Raw genomic sequence first — 16530 nt, forward strand, 5'->3', positions numbered from 1 at the left:
AATCGGTTAAATTGAATAAAACACATGGATATGAATCCATTTGCATAATAAATTTTAGTATTTTTTTCACATTTATTAAAAAATTTCTTAATAAAAACACATGATAAATGTTATGGAGTTTTTTGATGTGTTTATATTCATCTAGGACTTGATTTTTTTTTAATCCATGTAGATTGATTTAAAACTTACAGTTATGAGTTATTTAATGTATTTACTATTTAGATTGATCTACAACTTGTTTTTATATGTATTTTAATGTTTGCACTTGTGGATATCAAATTATTTATTTATGTATGTATCTTTGTGTAGGAAAATATGAAAAAAGATGAAAATTATTAAAACCAATTTATTCAGCGGTCGAACCGGTTGAACCGAAAACCGTTCACCATACCGGTTCAACTAAAAAACCGGTTTTTAAAACATTGATTTCACGTGATGCTAGAGGGATACACCGACAACTAGGAATATGAAAAACAACAATAATAGGGTTCAAGGTATTGTTTTAGTATCTATATCTTCATAAGAGATAGAGGTTAGTTGCAAAATTGATTTTGAGAGAGAAGAGACTACCGTCTACCGACCTAACCAAGTGGAGGCTACACATCGACAAAAAGTTACCACCTTCAGTTACGCTCAATCAAGCTACTTATCCGTTATCCATATGCACCATCAAGCTACTTATCCGTTATCCATATGCACCCTTACATCTTTGTGAGCTTCTCTAACTCTGTTATTCTAGAACTTTCTTACATCGGTTTCTAGGGTTTTTACGATTATATGAATGTTACCCTGGTATCCTCATCGATATCAATGTGTTGGTCTATAGTTCATTCTGAATCACAGTTTTCACCTTCAACCGCTAGCAACACCTGTGTCGGACCTACCCTTTACACATTTAAAACTCCATCAACTATCAAAACCCATCGAAATCACATTATTAATCTGGGTGAATTTTGTCACAACTCAACTTGAAATTGTAGGTTTGGACATGGGTATAAATTTTCTTTTTTGTTCATTTTATCGTCCATTTACTTATTTCCTCCATTTCTTTTGCTATTTCATCATTAGTAATAAGGAATTAGACCGAATCAATCAACTTGGTGTGTGTTTAAAGATAAACACTTTCTTTTGATAAGATTCAATTATTCACTTTTTTAAAAGACTAATTCCTTCTACTGTTTTTTCTCTGTACAATATCTCCTTCAGTCGAACTTTTGAGAAGAAGATTTTCAGTCTCTCAGGCTCAATAGTTACTGTATGTATCAGGTATGATAATATTTCCCATGCACACGCAATTTATCTGCCTTTTAGTTTAATAGTGTCATTTTTTATTAGGTATGATAATACTAGTCCTACACACAATCTTGGGCTTTTGAGTTTTGATTTATTTGTGAATTATTATTTTTTCTGTATATATATATATATATATATATATATATATATATGATACTAATTTAATTATTGTTTTATGATGAATTTAATGTTTTTGAATCATTATTGTTGTTTCAATGTGTCTAAATGCTATTCTTATTGATGATAATGGCCTTGGTAAGACCATCCAAGCAATGAGGTTCTTGGGTCATACGGCTGAAGTAAGTAAAATGCATATAAATCTATTATATCTATTGTTAAATAGCCTGATCGCTCTTTCAGTTAGTGAAAAAAATTTAATACGTAAGTTTTGCTTGGTTTTTATACAAATACAACTGATTTTACAGGAGACTAGCTTGTCGTATATGCTTAAAATACTAAGATTCATATTAAATTTATTAGTTCAAATACTATATTCTTTAGTGGTCAAAATTTTTGTTGATGGGTCTGTAGACGTACTCTTCAAGTAATGGTCAAATTTGCGTTTACATATATGTTCATCATGCTGTCAGCTGCTTTCCTCACCTATAACTAAGGTATTGAATGATTTATTTATTTATTTATTTTTCTAAATAATAGATGAACTTTGCCCATTTTATTGATCAGGTCCAATATATTGATTTTGGGGTTCAGAGCAACAATATAGACAATAAAGTAGGAGGTCTTGAGGTTGATATGATGGATTCAAATGAGATCAAAACTCATGTTTTCCTTCAAGTACATTTTTGTTTTGGTTAATGAAAAAGCAACATGAACTCAATTGCTTTCTACGTATGGATTTGCAATGATACTCTGATAAGGGATCATGTTTACATTGTGTAAGAGTTAATACTTTAACTACAATACTTTTTGCAGAGCTATTCATCTATTTGCCACAATATCCAAACCATGTTAGGAGGTTTTGAGACAAAAACAAGAGAGCAGGTTGTCAATTTCATCAACACTTCTAATCCCTTTAAATGTTTTCATCTTACATGGATACTAACTTCCATTATGATCGATCTTATTAATGAACAGTGGCTTCCATTTCGAAATGATGGAAAATACTATGATGTAGACTATGATAAAACTTCATGTGAAAAAGTTTCAAAGAATCTTGCTCTTGGAGATAAAAAGTTCTGGAATACATTTGTTTCTCACCAACATTCTATTAATATCCCTCTTAAAACAAAACTGGAAAACATCAAGGAGCATGAGCAAGTCACAAAGCTGCATCAACAAAAGAATTTATATAAAAAAATGCACATACATAGCCTTTTCCACAATCTAATGATTATTATTTTACCTGTAGAAGTTGATGTAAAATTTTGAGTGTCAAAAAGAGATGTTAGATTACATTTATTAATCAAAGGTGAGTTTCTATAATCATGTAACATCCGTTTAAGGTAAAATTCTCTTTTTAGATTTAAATATGAAAATTTTGCAATCTAGGTACCTATGCCGGGGGTAATCAAGGTATGCGGGGCATGCCTTGCCGAATCTTGGACATGGGTTTTCCGCCAAGTACGCTGGGCGTACTCGAGTCAGGAGCAAACCCTAATTTTTAGGATTTGGACCTATTTAAGGATTATTATAGACCATAAGGCTGCCCCCTCATCAGCCCCCATTCCCTTGAAGATACACCATGAAACCCTAGCTTCCATTTATGTAAATCTTGATTTTTTGAGTGATTTTAGAGTGTTTTGGAGCATCTTGAGTCTTTGAGTGATTTTAGAGTGTTTTAGTTGGTGCTTGTGCATCCGGGGTCTATTTATCATTCTCAAGCCTCCAGGAGGTATAAAATGTTGACCTTGGCTATTCTATGCTTAAATCTAAGATTAGTTAAGATTGGAGCATATTTAGGTCCCATGGATGAGTTCTTGTGAGTAAATGCTACTCTAGAAGCTTTGAGTGGTCCTTTTGATGTTTTTGAAGTTCCTTGATGATAAAGTTTGCATCTTGATGATTAAAGACCAACCACGCAAAAGTTTCTGATCATTTTATGAAAGAGGAATGCTACATCTAGGATTTGGACCTCTTGGAGCTATGCAAAGGATTAAGCCTTCCAACTTTATGGATTAAGACCGTATTTAGAAGTAGATTTGATATTTGGAAGTTAAGGTTTTAAGATATTAAGCCATGTAAGTGAGAATGAGACACTAACAAATACGTTGGGTGTAATTCTGAGTACACTGTGCGTACAAGGTGTGAGTCATGTTCCTTCCTCGCTATGGGAACTTGTATGTTGGGCGTAATCTGGTGGTACGCTTAGCATACTCACCAGCTGGGATTTTAGACCTTGATCTAGTTTGGGTCATTATTGGGCCATAAGTCCTTTTGGGTTTAGGCCATAGTTGGGCCTTAGGTCTTTATGGATTTGGGTCATTTATGGGCCTTGGGCTATTTTGGGCTTTGGGGGTGTGATTAGTTAGGCCTAGTCATGGAAGGGTAAAATGGTATTCTACCTTAGGAGTCAGGATTAAGGGGTTAGACTCTCGGTTATGGTTTATGGCCTAATTGTTAATTCAGGTTATATTATTTGTGATCTAGTGTGGGAATTATCCGGTTCAGCAGCCCAAGTGTTATTTGTTTATTAGTAGATCGAGGTGAGTCTTCTCGCAGTGTTTTGCGGATAGAAGGCACCAATACTGGTCCATTGATTATTGTTATTAGAATGGTAGCTGTTTGTGTGACTCTTGCATGAATTGTATGTGTTTGTATGTATGTATGTCGGGAAGGGCGTGATGCCAGGCGAGGCCTGATGAGTATGTTCGGTAGGGCCAATCACACGTTGCTGACAAATTTGTACCGGGAGGGGCTCGATGAAGGTCAGGCGGGGCACATTGTATGTATGATATGTGGTATTTTTGGGAAAACTGACTAATCTTTGTTCTTAGGGTTTTTATTTTATATTTCAGGTGATTCCGGTCCGAAGGGGAAGAACTCATGATGATCGTATTGCACACACCATGTTTTCCGCATTATTGACTCTGATGTATTTTGGATATGGATGATATAATCTGATTTTTCCGTTTTGGTTTTCTATGAACAAAAATTGGTTGGTTGTTTATCTAATGTAAAATGAAATTTTTGGTTATAATTATTAGGACGTTAGAAGTTGGTATCAAAGCCTTGGTTTGAGGGATTCAGTCATACTCTTGGGTGTCTTTAACTCTAACTGAGGATTTGGTAAGTTTTTCATGAAAGAAACTGATTTTCTAAAAGGTTTTCTAATAAAAGAAAGGGGTGTTGTGCATGTAAATATGTAATTGACTGAGCTCAAGTAAGTCTTCCCAAAATACCTATACATGTTATATGTTGTATGCTGTGATATCAGAATCACATGCTAGTTTAGGGATAAGGACTTGCTCAGGAATGCATCATATAATGCTAGGAGAGATGATGTGCCTATTATATGACCTTGTAGATCTACGTGATAGTATTGGTTCAATTAACGGATAAAGTGGCCTGTTTAGGTTATGCTTTGATTTGGATTACACAATGCTCCAATGTTGCGTGCTTTATGCTTTTTGGAGTTCTCATTAATATCAGCTAACTATTAAGCAAATGCGTTAGGTTACATATTATTGGGACTAGACAATTTTAGAAGTTTAGGTTTGACTCTATTGTGCAGCTCTTGTTTGAGTCCAACTGTTGTAGTGTGAGACCTTTCAGTCGAAGAATTATCTAGTATTGGTAATATGTAATTGTATCCCTGAGCTAGTTAGTTGGTGTTAGAGGGAGTTCCTTATGTAGCTGAAAGCAGAGAGTGGTGTGATGGAATCCCTAGGAAAGCCTAGGAGATGTCTCGGTGCAGTGAGCATTTTCTATGTGTATGATAGTTCAGATTGTTAGAAAAGTACCTAAGAGGATTCAGGACGATCTTTGAGGAAAGTATATATAGATGTGGAAGGTAGTATTAGCCCCGTACTACTAGAAGTAGAGGATCCGTACTCAATTCGAGTAAAGTCATGATGAGATCAAGGAAACTTGTAGTGTTTGAGAATCTTTGAGCGTTTTCTAATGGTTTGTTTGTTTTATTGTGACATCCCCAATTTCACAGCCAGAAAAGACAGATTTGTTTATGCTTTGTTTTTAAAATCAGAGTAATCATTTAAAAAAATTGTTGCGGAATTTGTCCCCAAAACAAAATATGATAAGAATTTATCAAAGCATTTCTTAAAGAAAAGTATTTTCATTATATAACAAAATCTTGGGATATCATGTTCCGATACAAACACATAAGCATAAACATAACTCACATTTATTTACACTAATGATTTACATCTCCTTTAATCTCTTAGTGAAATATGTCTTCATATTGATACATGTGATACAAAGAAAACTGAGTGGGTCAGGCTTGGGAGCCTAGTAAGCATATAGAGTTTTCGACCCACAATAATATAATTATTATATTCAACCATCAAACAATCAACCCAATTACCCATCCCCATTATCTTATTTATTTCTCAAGGTTTTACCCTAAGAATTCAGTTATTATTCATTCCTAAGGATTGACCTAAGGAATTGACACAAAATCCATTGCTACATAAAGCGCATCTACCAACATCATCCTTTAAGTGTCTCTGCTAGGATTACGTCATACACTATGAGGCGCTGGTGCCAGGATAATGACATTCTCTTTTAGGCACATCTGCTGACATTATCCTATAAGCGCATCTGCTAGTATTATGACATTCTCTATTTGGTGCGTCTACCAATATTATTCTTAAGCGCATCTGCTAGTATTACGACATTCTCTAATTGGTGCATCTGCTAATATCATTCTTAATCATCTTACATACCTCATCATTTACCTCATCATTTTATCACATACCAACTATCTCATCTACCCATGTTCTACCCAACATATTAGTAGATATAAAATACATATACAATTTAACTCATTTAAAAACCATATAAAATATCTATTCCACACTTATCTCAAATAAACAACAGTATATAAACACACAACATGTATTTCATAGAAAATACTTCATATTTATGTGTTAGAAGAAAGTAACCACACACACACATATATAAACAACAATATATATATATATATATATATATATATATATATATATACACACACACACACATAGCACGTCTTTCATAAAATACTTCATATCTATGTGTAAGACGAAAGTGACGATACACTCACTTGATAAGACGATGATCGAACAACGCCTCCTCTCTTAAAATAATCTTTTGCGACGAAACCGAGATGTTTTCCTTCAAAACCGGGCTTCACGCGGGCAGAGCTTCGGCTTAGGAATCTTTCTTCTCCGGATCTTCGGGGCTTCGGAACTTGCTTCAGGGCTCGGGAATGATACCGGGGCTTCGGGATATTTCTTGCACGCAAAACGATGTAAAAATGAGCGAGAAGGAAAAGTTTGAACAAAAGAAATCGACAGCCCTTGCATTCTATTTATAGGGTGCTGAATCTGGGATTACGTTGGGCGTAAATCTTGGTACGCTGGGTGTACTCAGTACGCCGGGCGTACTAAGCCTTACGTTGGGTGTACGCAACGGATAAGCTTAGGTATGCGTGCCACGATCTTCAAAAATTCATAACTTTCGCATACAAGCTCCGTTTTCGACGTTCTTTATATCCATGCGTAGGTGAGATTATGCTCTACAACTTTCATTTATACTCCGTCGGCTAATTTTGATTTTATTTTTATTATAATATTTTTAGTAGGCCGGGACAGGAAAACTTCGTTATAAATTCATAACTTCTTCATCCGACGTGTATTTTCGTCTGTCTTTTTACCCTTGGACTACTATCGACGAGATCTTCTATTCATGTTTAGATTGTTTCGGCTGAAAACCACTCGATCTCAAATCGAGTATTCGGGCTGCATACCGCTAAGTCGAAACTTCGAAAAATCATAACTTCCTAATACGAAGTCAGATTTGGGTGTTCTTTTTATGCACGCTCTCGGTTTAACGTATTCCACGACTTTCGTTTAGATCACTAAGGCTAGATATCGCTCTAAAATAAATTCATATTTTACGTCGTTCAGCGTCGTGCCAGTTCTGTTGCGAAACTTCGAGAGGTCATAACTTCTTCGTTATAACTCGGATTTCGGCGTTCTTTATCTGCACGGAAAACTTGTGATATATACTACAACTTAGTTAAGATTATTCATTCTAAATAATCTTCTATCAAAAAGTCGTTTTTGATGTTTATCGTCTCTAAATTGACTAGCCCTAATCTACGGGCGTTATAATTATCTCCCCCTTAGGATGATTACGTCCTGGAGTCATCAACGAAACAGGGTTTGAATAATGATTCCATATGTTAACTTTCCATCCTAATAATAACCGTGATGTTCAATCTTACATTTACTCTTCATACTTTGTTGGACTTTCGATCGTAACCTTCAATTTATAAAATAAATCATTGTTATGGACTCCTTCTTCTTCTTAGGATAAATACATTCATTTATCTATTGTAACAGACCGATGGGTCATGTACTGATGACCTCTCATCCTAGTCGGACTCAATTTGATATGACCACTAGGGTCGAAATAACAACCATCTTACTAGTTGTGACATCCCCATTTTCATGGCCAGAAAAGACCGATTTTGTTTATGCTTTATAAAAATCAGAGTACCTCTTTTAATAAAAATGTTGCGGAATTTGTTCCCAGTAAAACATGATAAATACGTTATCAAAGTATTTCCGAAGAAAAGTATTTTTAATTCGTTTTAAAACATTTGGGATATCATCGTTAATACAGAAACATAAGAACAAATAGATCTTACATTTATTTACAATAGTGATCTACATCTCTTTAATCTCTCAGTGTAATGTGACTTTATCTCAACACCTGTAATATAAATAAACTGAGTGGGTCAGCTTGGGAAACCTGGTGAGTACATAGGGTTTTCAACCCACAATAATATAATTATTATGTTTTAACAATCAAACAATCGACCCAATTACCCATCCCCATTATCTTCTTTACTCTTAAGGATCTATCCTACGAGTTATCTATCCCGCATTCGTTCATTCTGAAGTCCTTTGCTTCCAGAGTTATAGGACTAGCACTAAATCCATAGCTATCAATGCTTGTTCGTAAAGCACTAATTCCATAGGTTCTGGGTACTAAATCCATAGCTACTGGTTAGTAAATCCATAGCTACCAGTGTTTGTCCAATAGGCACTAAGTCAATAGCTGCCGATGTTATTTGTTAGGCACTAAGTCTATAGCTGCCAATGTTTACTCACATCATCTTTTATCTCTCATTCAACTACCCATCTCATACCCAACATACTTGTATATTTAAAATACGTATACAGTTCAAATCATTTAAAACATGTATAAAAAAACGTTCATCCAGCATAGACAGCATGTATTCAGATAATATGTACACATAGCACATAGTTTATATAAAATACTTCATATCTATGTATAAGATGAAAGTAAATATGCACTCACTTAAGAAGGTGGTGACTCGGTACTCGGACAACACTTCATTTACTTTAAAATAATGTCCTTCGACGAAACCTAGAATTATTACCACTAGATTTTAGTCAAATATTTACCGTGACTAATTATTAGTCTTATTATTATTATTATTATTATTATTATTATTATTATTATTATTATTATTATTATATAAGTGTTTAAAGAATACTTTCCAACCACTGTGTATAGACAGGGGCTAGACATAAAACACCGGAGGGCATGATCATTTTGGCGTATAGCACTTCTGAAATCCAACAAACCTATGCAGCCCTTTAAACCAGATTCCCCATACTGCGAGTAGTTAAAAAGATATTATAACGACACTTATATAAGTCATAATAATAACTCAAATATTTATTATAAATTTATAATAACAATACTAATTTTAAATATATACTATATTTAAAATATGGTAAGCATAACTTACTTACAAGGGGATTTTTAGCTAGGAGTCGGGCTCTGTAGGGGCAAAACTTCATCGCTGAATCTTTCTAAGAAAGATTCGTACAACGCTTCAGCGCTCACCTTACTATACTGAAACTACAGATTGAGAAGTCGAATCACGAGGGACCGAAATGCTAGGGGATAAGGAAAGAAAGACTCTTGAATCAAGAGAATGGTGCAAGAAATATGAGAGCCCAAGGTTCTTATTTATACTAATTAAATTTTCAAAAACTACCCTCCATAATTACTTAATGACCCTTTTAGTTATATAAACAACTAAAAACCTCTTTATAATACTATTTTAAATAGATTTAACGACAATTGTACTAAACTAATGTCGAAAGAACTCAACATTAGTCTTATAAATGTCCGTATATATGACTTATACCTTATTTTAATACGTAAATATGCTATTATAATTTGTAACTCGTTCATACGAACTCCATTTTTGACGTTATTAATATACACGCGTAGGTGGAGACGTACTTTACAACTTTCGTTTAGACTCCGTCGACTAATTTTGACTTTATTTTTAAAGTTATATTTTTAACAGGCCGGGACAGGATTGGTCTGTTAAAATCTTATAACTTCGTCATCCGATGTTCATTTTCGTCTGTCTTTTTATCGTTACGCTACTAATAACGAGATCTTCGATTCTCGTTTAGGTTGTATCGGCTAAAAACCGCTCGATCTAATATTCGAATTTCGGGCTGTATACTGCTAATCCAAAATTTCGAAAAATCATAACTTCCTCATACGAAGTCAGATTTGGGCGTTCTTTTTATGGACGCTTTCGGTTTAACATATTCTAAGACTTTTGTTTAGGTCGCTAAGTCTAAATCTCGCTCTATCATAAATTCACTATTTACGTTTCCCGGTATCGTGCCGGTTCCGTCGCGAAATTTCGACGGGTCATAACTTCTTCGTTGTAACTCAGATTTCGGCGGTCTTTATATGTAAAGAAACCTTGTAACATATACTACAACTTGGTTAAGGTTATTTATTTTAAATAATATTTTGCCAAACAGTCATTTTCGACACTTATTGCCTCTAAATTGACTAGCCCAGATCTACGGGCGTTACAATTATCTCTCCCTTAGGATGATTACGTCCCGGAATCATCAACGAAACAGGACAAGTATGATGACTCCATACGTCATCTCTTCGTCCTTGGTAATAATTATAATTTCTATATTCCTTCAAGTCTATCTGTTAGACTTATTGACTGTAAGCAGTACTGGATCATGCATCTGCTTTCTATCTCAGGTTAGACTCCAAATTATGACCTATCATCATGTGATGCACGTTTAGACTCAGGTCTCTTATAGTTATGTTCCAAAACAGACTATACCTTCCTTCATGTTTTAATGCGATATAATCACATTTTAAAAGGTAGCATTTCTAGCTACAAGCAACTTTTCGTGATACCTCTACTGATCGCTTTTTATTCCAATCTTCCGTCTTAAGTCAGATGCTACATCGAACTTGATTTTCTAAACCACATAGCATACTCAGCGTAGTCAGACTCAATTCTATATGATCACTAGGGTCAGAATATCAATAATCTTTTTAGTCATTACCGAAATGATGGTAACGACATACTTGAATAAAACGGTATCAATTACTAGCTTCTTGGTAACCTTGTGACTTTCCCTGATCTAAGTGTGAGTCCTGTGCTTCTGTTAGTATATGCATCTACTACCTTTCATACCTACTCATACTCGTCCCAAGTATTGTCTCACAGTTTTCCAAGTCACCATACAAGAAAATCACATAACAGTTTAACACATCAGATAGCAAAACGAAGGCTTCATTATTTCTTGAAACTATTACATAGGTGTTCAAGTTCACCCTAGACTATGCCTCTAATAGGCTACATCATATTTTTCTATCTCTTAGGCTACCTCATAACTCGGTCTTCGGGTATAGATTCCTCATCCTTGGTTCCTTGCATGGTTTTCTGCCTCGTCAAGGATCATGTGGAATGCCCTTGGCCTTGGTGGTGTGTTTGGATTTGCTGCTTCGTTTTTCTTTGGGCAATTTCTTGATAGGTGCCCCTTACCTCCACATCCGTAGCATACCTTATCATTATGTGTGCAATCCTTGGAATAGTGACCAGTCCTTCCACACTTGTAACAAGTTACTTCTTTGTTGCACTTCCCACAATGCTTCTCCTTGCATTTATCACACCATCTCGCTTCACCTCCTTCTCCTCCTCCAAGCTTTGAGAATTTGCTCTCCTTGTTGGACCTTGAAGATCCTTAAAACTTCCGCTTCTCTCCTGCCTTATCTTTTTCTAGACCCTTTTCTCTTATTTGGGTCTCTACGTTCTTAGCTACCCTAACAACTGTTTTCAAGGTAGGTGCCATTTTGACCATTAGACCAAAGTTAGTGAGCAATCCGTTAGCAAATCTATCAATCTTGGAGAGTTTAGTAGGAACCAAGTAGGGAAATAGCTTCATCCTCTCGGTCAATGCGGTGACATACTCATCAACACTCATCTTCCCTTTCTTCAAGTTCTGAAACTCGTTGTTCAGGTCTATCAGATCTATCTCTGAGTAGTACTACATTTTCAACTGTTCCAAAAACTCTTCCCATGACATCCTTAGGGCTTCTCCTCGTGGCATCGTATCTGTCAGTAGCTTCCACCAGCTCAAGACTCCTATTTTAAGCTGTCTTACTGCGAAGACAGTCTTCTGTTTCTCACTATAACTGTAGCTCTGAAACACCATCTCCATCTCGGAGATCCAATCCATAATCTCAACCGGCTTTGGGATTCCTGAGAGACTTGGTGGTTTCGCACCCAATAAATTCTTGTACATTCTCCCATCCTTGTCGTTTCTCCTTTCTGGGCCATCCCTTCGTTCACCTTGAGTCCCCACTTGACTCACTTGGCGGCTATAGTTCCCTTCCTCCGATTGCTCGGGAATCAGTTCGGGTTGCTCAATGGGCATGGTAGGTTCCTCCCTATTCAACACCTGCCTCATTTCTTCCCTTTATTCAGCTAACATAGCCCGAACCATGGCTTGTACTCCAACCATGGTGATTAGCTCGAGTACATCTTCTACTACGACAGGTATTTTCTGAATCACCGGGGGTTGATTCCTATTCCCATTTGCATTCCCAACTCCACTGCGGGTTATTGCCATTTTGATTTATACACCGAATAAGGTGAATCTAGATCTTAATTTAGGATTGATGTTTAAATCATCCTTATCACTCCCAAACATTTATATGCTAGTTCTAATATCATATTCGTACGTTTAGAATCCTAAACACATAAGGTTTCCAGATCCGGTCGGCAACAGACTATAGATCCGATCAAACTATCGCATAAAGCATAACAAATCATTTAGCACGTAAAAGTAATTTAGGCATCATTCCTAAAATAAGCTAGTGCTTGTGTCTATTCAGGTGTATTACCTAAATCTATTAGACACAGTCCTCACAATCATCACCTAGCATTCTAAGTTTAAGTCTAAAAATTTCCTACAAATTCCTAGTTCGCTTAAACTAATGCTCCGATACCAACCGTGACATCCCCATTTTCACGGCCAGAAAAGACAGATTTTGTTTATGCTTTATAAAAAATCAGAGTACCTCTTTTAATAAAAATGTTGCGGAATTTGCTCCCAGTAAAACATGAAAAATACGTTATCAAAGCATTTCCGAAGAAAAGTATTTTTAATTCGTTTTAAAACATTTGGGATGTCATCGTCAATACAGAAACATAAGCATAAACAGAACTTACATTTATTTACACTAGTGATCTACATCTCTTTAATCTCTCAGTGTAATGTGACTTCATCTCAACACCTGTAATATAAATAAACTGAGTGGGTCAGCTTGGGAAACCTGTTGAGTACATAGGGTTTTTAACCCACAATAATATAATTATTGTGTTTTAACAATCAAACAATCGACCCAATTACCCATCCCCATTATCTTCTTTACTCTTAAGGATCTATCCTAAGAGTCATCTATCCCGCATTCGTTCATTCTGAAGTCCTTTGCTTCCAGAGTTATAGGACTGGCACTAAATCCATAGCTGCCAATGCTCGTTCGTAAAGCACTAATCCCATAGTTGTTGTGTACTAAATCCATAGCTACTGGTGTTTATCTAATAGATACTAAGTCCATAGCTACCAATTCCTAACAGGTATTAAGTCCATAGCTACCAGTGTTTGTCTAATAGGCACTAAGTCCATAGTTGCCGATGTTATTTGTTAGGCACTATGTCTATAGCTTCCAATGTTTACTCACATCATCTTTTATCTCTCATCATTCATCTACCCATCTCATACCCAACATACTTGTATATTTAAAATACGTATACAGTTCAAATAATTTAAAACATGTATAAAAAACCATTCATCCAGCATAGACAGCAAGTATTCAGATAACATGCACACATAACACGTAGTTTATATAAAATACTTCGTATCTATGTGTAAGATGAAATTAAATATGCACTCACGTGAGAAGGTGGTGACTCGGTACTTGGACAACGCTTCGTTTACTTTAAAATAATTTCCTTCGACGAAACCTAGTATTATTACCATTAGATTTTAGTCTAATATTACCATGACTAATTATTAGAGTTATTATTATTATTATATAAGCGTTTAAACAATACTTTCCAACCACTATGTACAGATAGGGGCCAGACATAAAACACCGGAGGGCAGGACCATTTTGGCGTATAACACTTCTGAAATCCAACAACCCTATGCGGCCGTTTAAACCAGATTTCCCGTACTGCGAGTAGTTAAAAAGATATTATAACGATATTTATATAAGTCATAATAATAGCTTAAATATTTATTATAAATTTATAATAACAATACTAATTTTAAATATATACTATATTTAAAATATGGTAAGCATAACTTACTTACAAGGGGATTTTTAGCTAGGAGCCGGGCTCTGTAGGGGCAGAACTTCGTCACTGAATCTTTCTAAGAAAGATTTGTGCAGCGCTTCAGCGCTCACCTTACTATACTAAAACTACAGATTGAGAAGTCGAATCATGAGAGACCGAAATGCTGGGGGATAAGGAAAGAAAGACTCTTGAATCAAGAGAATGGTGCAAGAAATATGTGAGCCCAAGGCTCTTATTTATACTAATTAAATTTTCAAAAACTACCCTCCATAATTACTTAATGACCTTTTAGTTATATAAACAACTAAACACCCCTTTATAATACTATTTTAAATAGATTTAACGATAATTGTACTAAACTAATGTCGAAAGAACTCAATATTAGTCTTATAATGACCGCATCGTCGATACCTTTCTAATGATATATATATATATATATATATATATATATATATATATATATATATATATATATATATATATATATATATATATATATATATATCTGTGTGTGTGTGTGTGTGTGTCCGTATATATGATTTACAACTTTCGTTTAGACTCCGTCGAGTAATTTTGACTTTACTTTTAAAGTTATATTTTTAACAGGTCGGGACAGGATTGGTCCGTTAAAATCTTATAACTTCTTCATCTGATGTCCATTTTCGTCTGTCTTTTTATCGTTACGCTACTAATAATAAGATCTTCGATTCTCGTTTCGGTTGTGTTGGCTAACAACCGCTCGATCTAATATTCGAATTTCGGGTTGTATACTGCTAATTCCGAAACTTCGAAAAATCATAACTTCGTCATACGAAGTCAGATTTGGGTGTTCTTTTTATGGACGCTTTCGGTTTAATGTATTCTATGACTTTCGTTTAGATTGCTAAGGCTAAATCTCGCTCTATTGTAAATTCAATATTTACGTTTACCGGTATCGTGTCGGTTCCGTCACGAAATTTCGACGGGTCGTAACTTCTTCGTTATAACTTGGATTTCGGCAGTCTTTATATGTACGGAAACCTTCTAAATTATACTACAACTTGGTTAAGATTATTTATTCTAAATAATATTTTGCCGAAAAGTCATTTTCGACACTTATTGCCTCTAAATTAACTAGCCCGGATCTACAGGCGTTACACTAGTCATTACCGAAACAATGGTAATGGCATAATTGAATAAAACAGAATCAATTACTAGCTTCTTGGTAAACTTGTGACTTTCCGTGATCCAAGTGCGAGTCATGTGCTTCCGGTAGCATAGATCTCTACTACTATTCACACCTACTCATACTCGTCCCAAGTATTGTCTCTCAGTCGAACCAAGTCACTATACAAAAATCACACAATCATTTAACACATCAGGTATTAAAACCATAAATGTCACATAAATATCAAAACCATGGTTTATATCAAAACTTGAAACGATTACACAAACATTCAAGTTCACCCTATACTATGCCTCTAATAGGCTACATCATAAGCTACTATTTGTACCGCTACTTCATAACTTGATCCTTGGATATATAATCCTCATCCTTGATTTCCCGCGTTATGGTTTGCTTCGTCGAGGATCATTTGGAATGATATTGCCTTTGGTGGCGCATTTTGTTTCATAGATCCTTTCCTTTTGGGCAGTCTTGCTTGAAGTGCCCCTCTTCATTACATTCGTAACATAGCTTTTTGTTGAATATACATTCATCAGCGTAGTGCCCATGCTTTCCACACTTGAAACATGTCACATTCGCGCCACATTTTCCTGAGTGCTTCTTCTTGCACTTATCCCACCTTCTTGCTTCATCTCCTACTTCTTCGAACTAGACTTCGAGAATTTTATATTTTTGTCGGACCTTGGGGATGCCTCAAACTTTATTTTCTCGCCAATTTTGACCTTGTTGGTGGTCTTGCTCTTGATCATTTCTTCAACAGACTTGGTAACCCAGATGGCTGCCTCTAGGGTAAGTGTCTGGCGTACTGGCACAGTGTACTCCCATGGTAGTCCCTTTTCATACCTATCTATTTTCGCCAGCTCATATGGGACAATGCGTAGAGCAAATTCCATCTTATCTGTGAAGGCACTAGTGTATTCATCATTGGACATGTTGTCCTTCTTTAACATCAGGAATTTGTTTTCTCGCTCTAGAAGATCTTGGGCTGAGCAGAAATTTCGTTTGAATTGCACCAAAAATTCTACCCAAGTTAGTTGCAGTGGCTCGTTGGGGCTTATGGTCCTCCCCAGAGTGTTCCACCAGCGAACAACGCCACCTATGAACTGACGCACTGCATATGTGGTTTGTAGCTTACCCTTGTAGCCACAAGTTATGAAAGCTAGCTCCATTTCCGAGATCCAATCCATGAATCTGATCGGATCCTCCT

General features: G+C 35.6%; 1 long non-coding RNA gene across 4 annotated transcripts; it reads left to right on the forward strand.

The window, feature by feature from the left end:
- Positions 1 to 567: 567 nt before the first annotated feature.
- LOC145005705 (uncharacterized) lies at positions 568 to 2733 on the forward strand. Of its 4 annotated transcripts, XR_013662656.1 has the most exons (6): positions 568 to 711; positions 1207 to 1266; positions 1825 to 1907; positions 1978 to 2142; positions 2227 to 2295; positions 2389 to 2733. It is a non-coding gene; the product is annotated as an uncharacterized LOC145005705 (long non-coding RNA). The 4 variants fall into 4 exon arrangements; XR_013662653.1 differs by having other exon boundaries at positions 1978 to 2295; XR_013662654.1 differs by lacking the exon at positions 568 to 711 and adding an exon at positions 721 to 976 and having other exon boundaries at positions 1978 to 2295.
- The last annotated feature ends 13797 nt before the right edge of the window (positions 2734 to 16530 follow it).

The sequence above is a fragment of the Lactuca saligna genome, chromosome 7 (genome assembly GCF_052625555.1).
Source record: "Lactuca saligna cultivar CGN05327 chromosome 7, ASM5262555v1, whole genome shotgun sequence".
Classification (NCBI taxonomy): domain Eukaryota; kingdom Viridiplantae; phylum Streptophyta; class Magnoliopsida; order Asterales; family Asteraceae; genus Lactuca; species Lactuca saligna.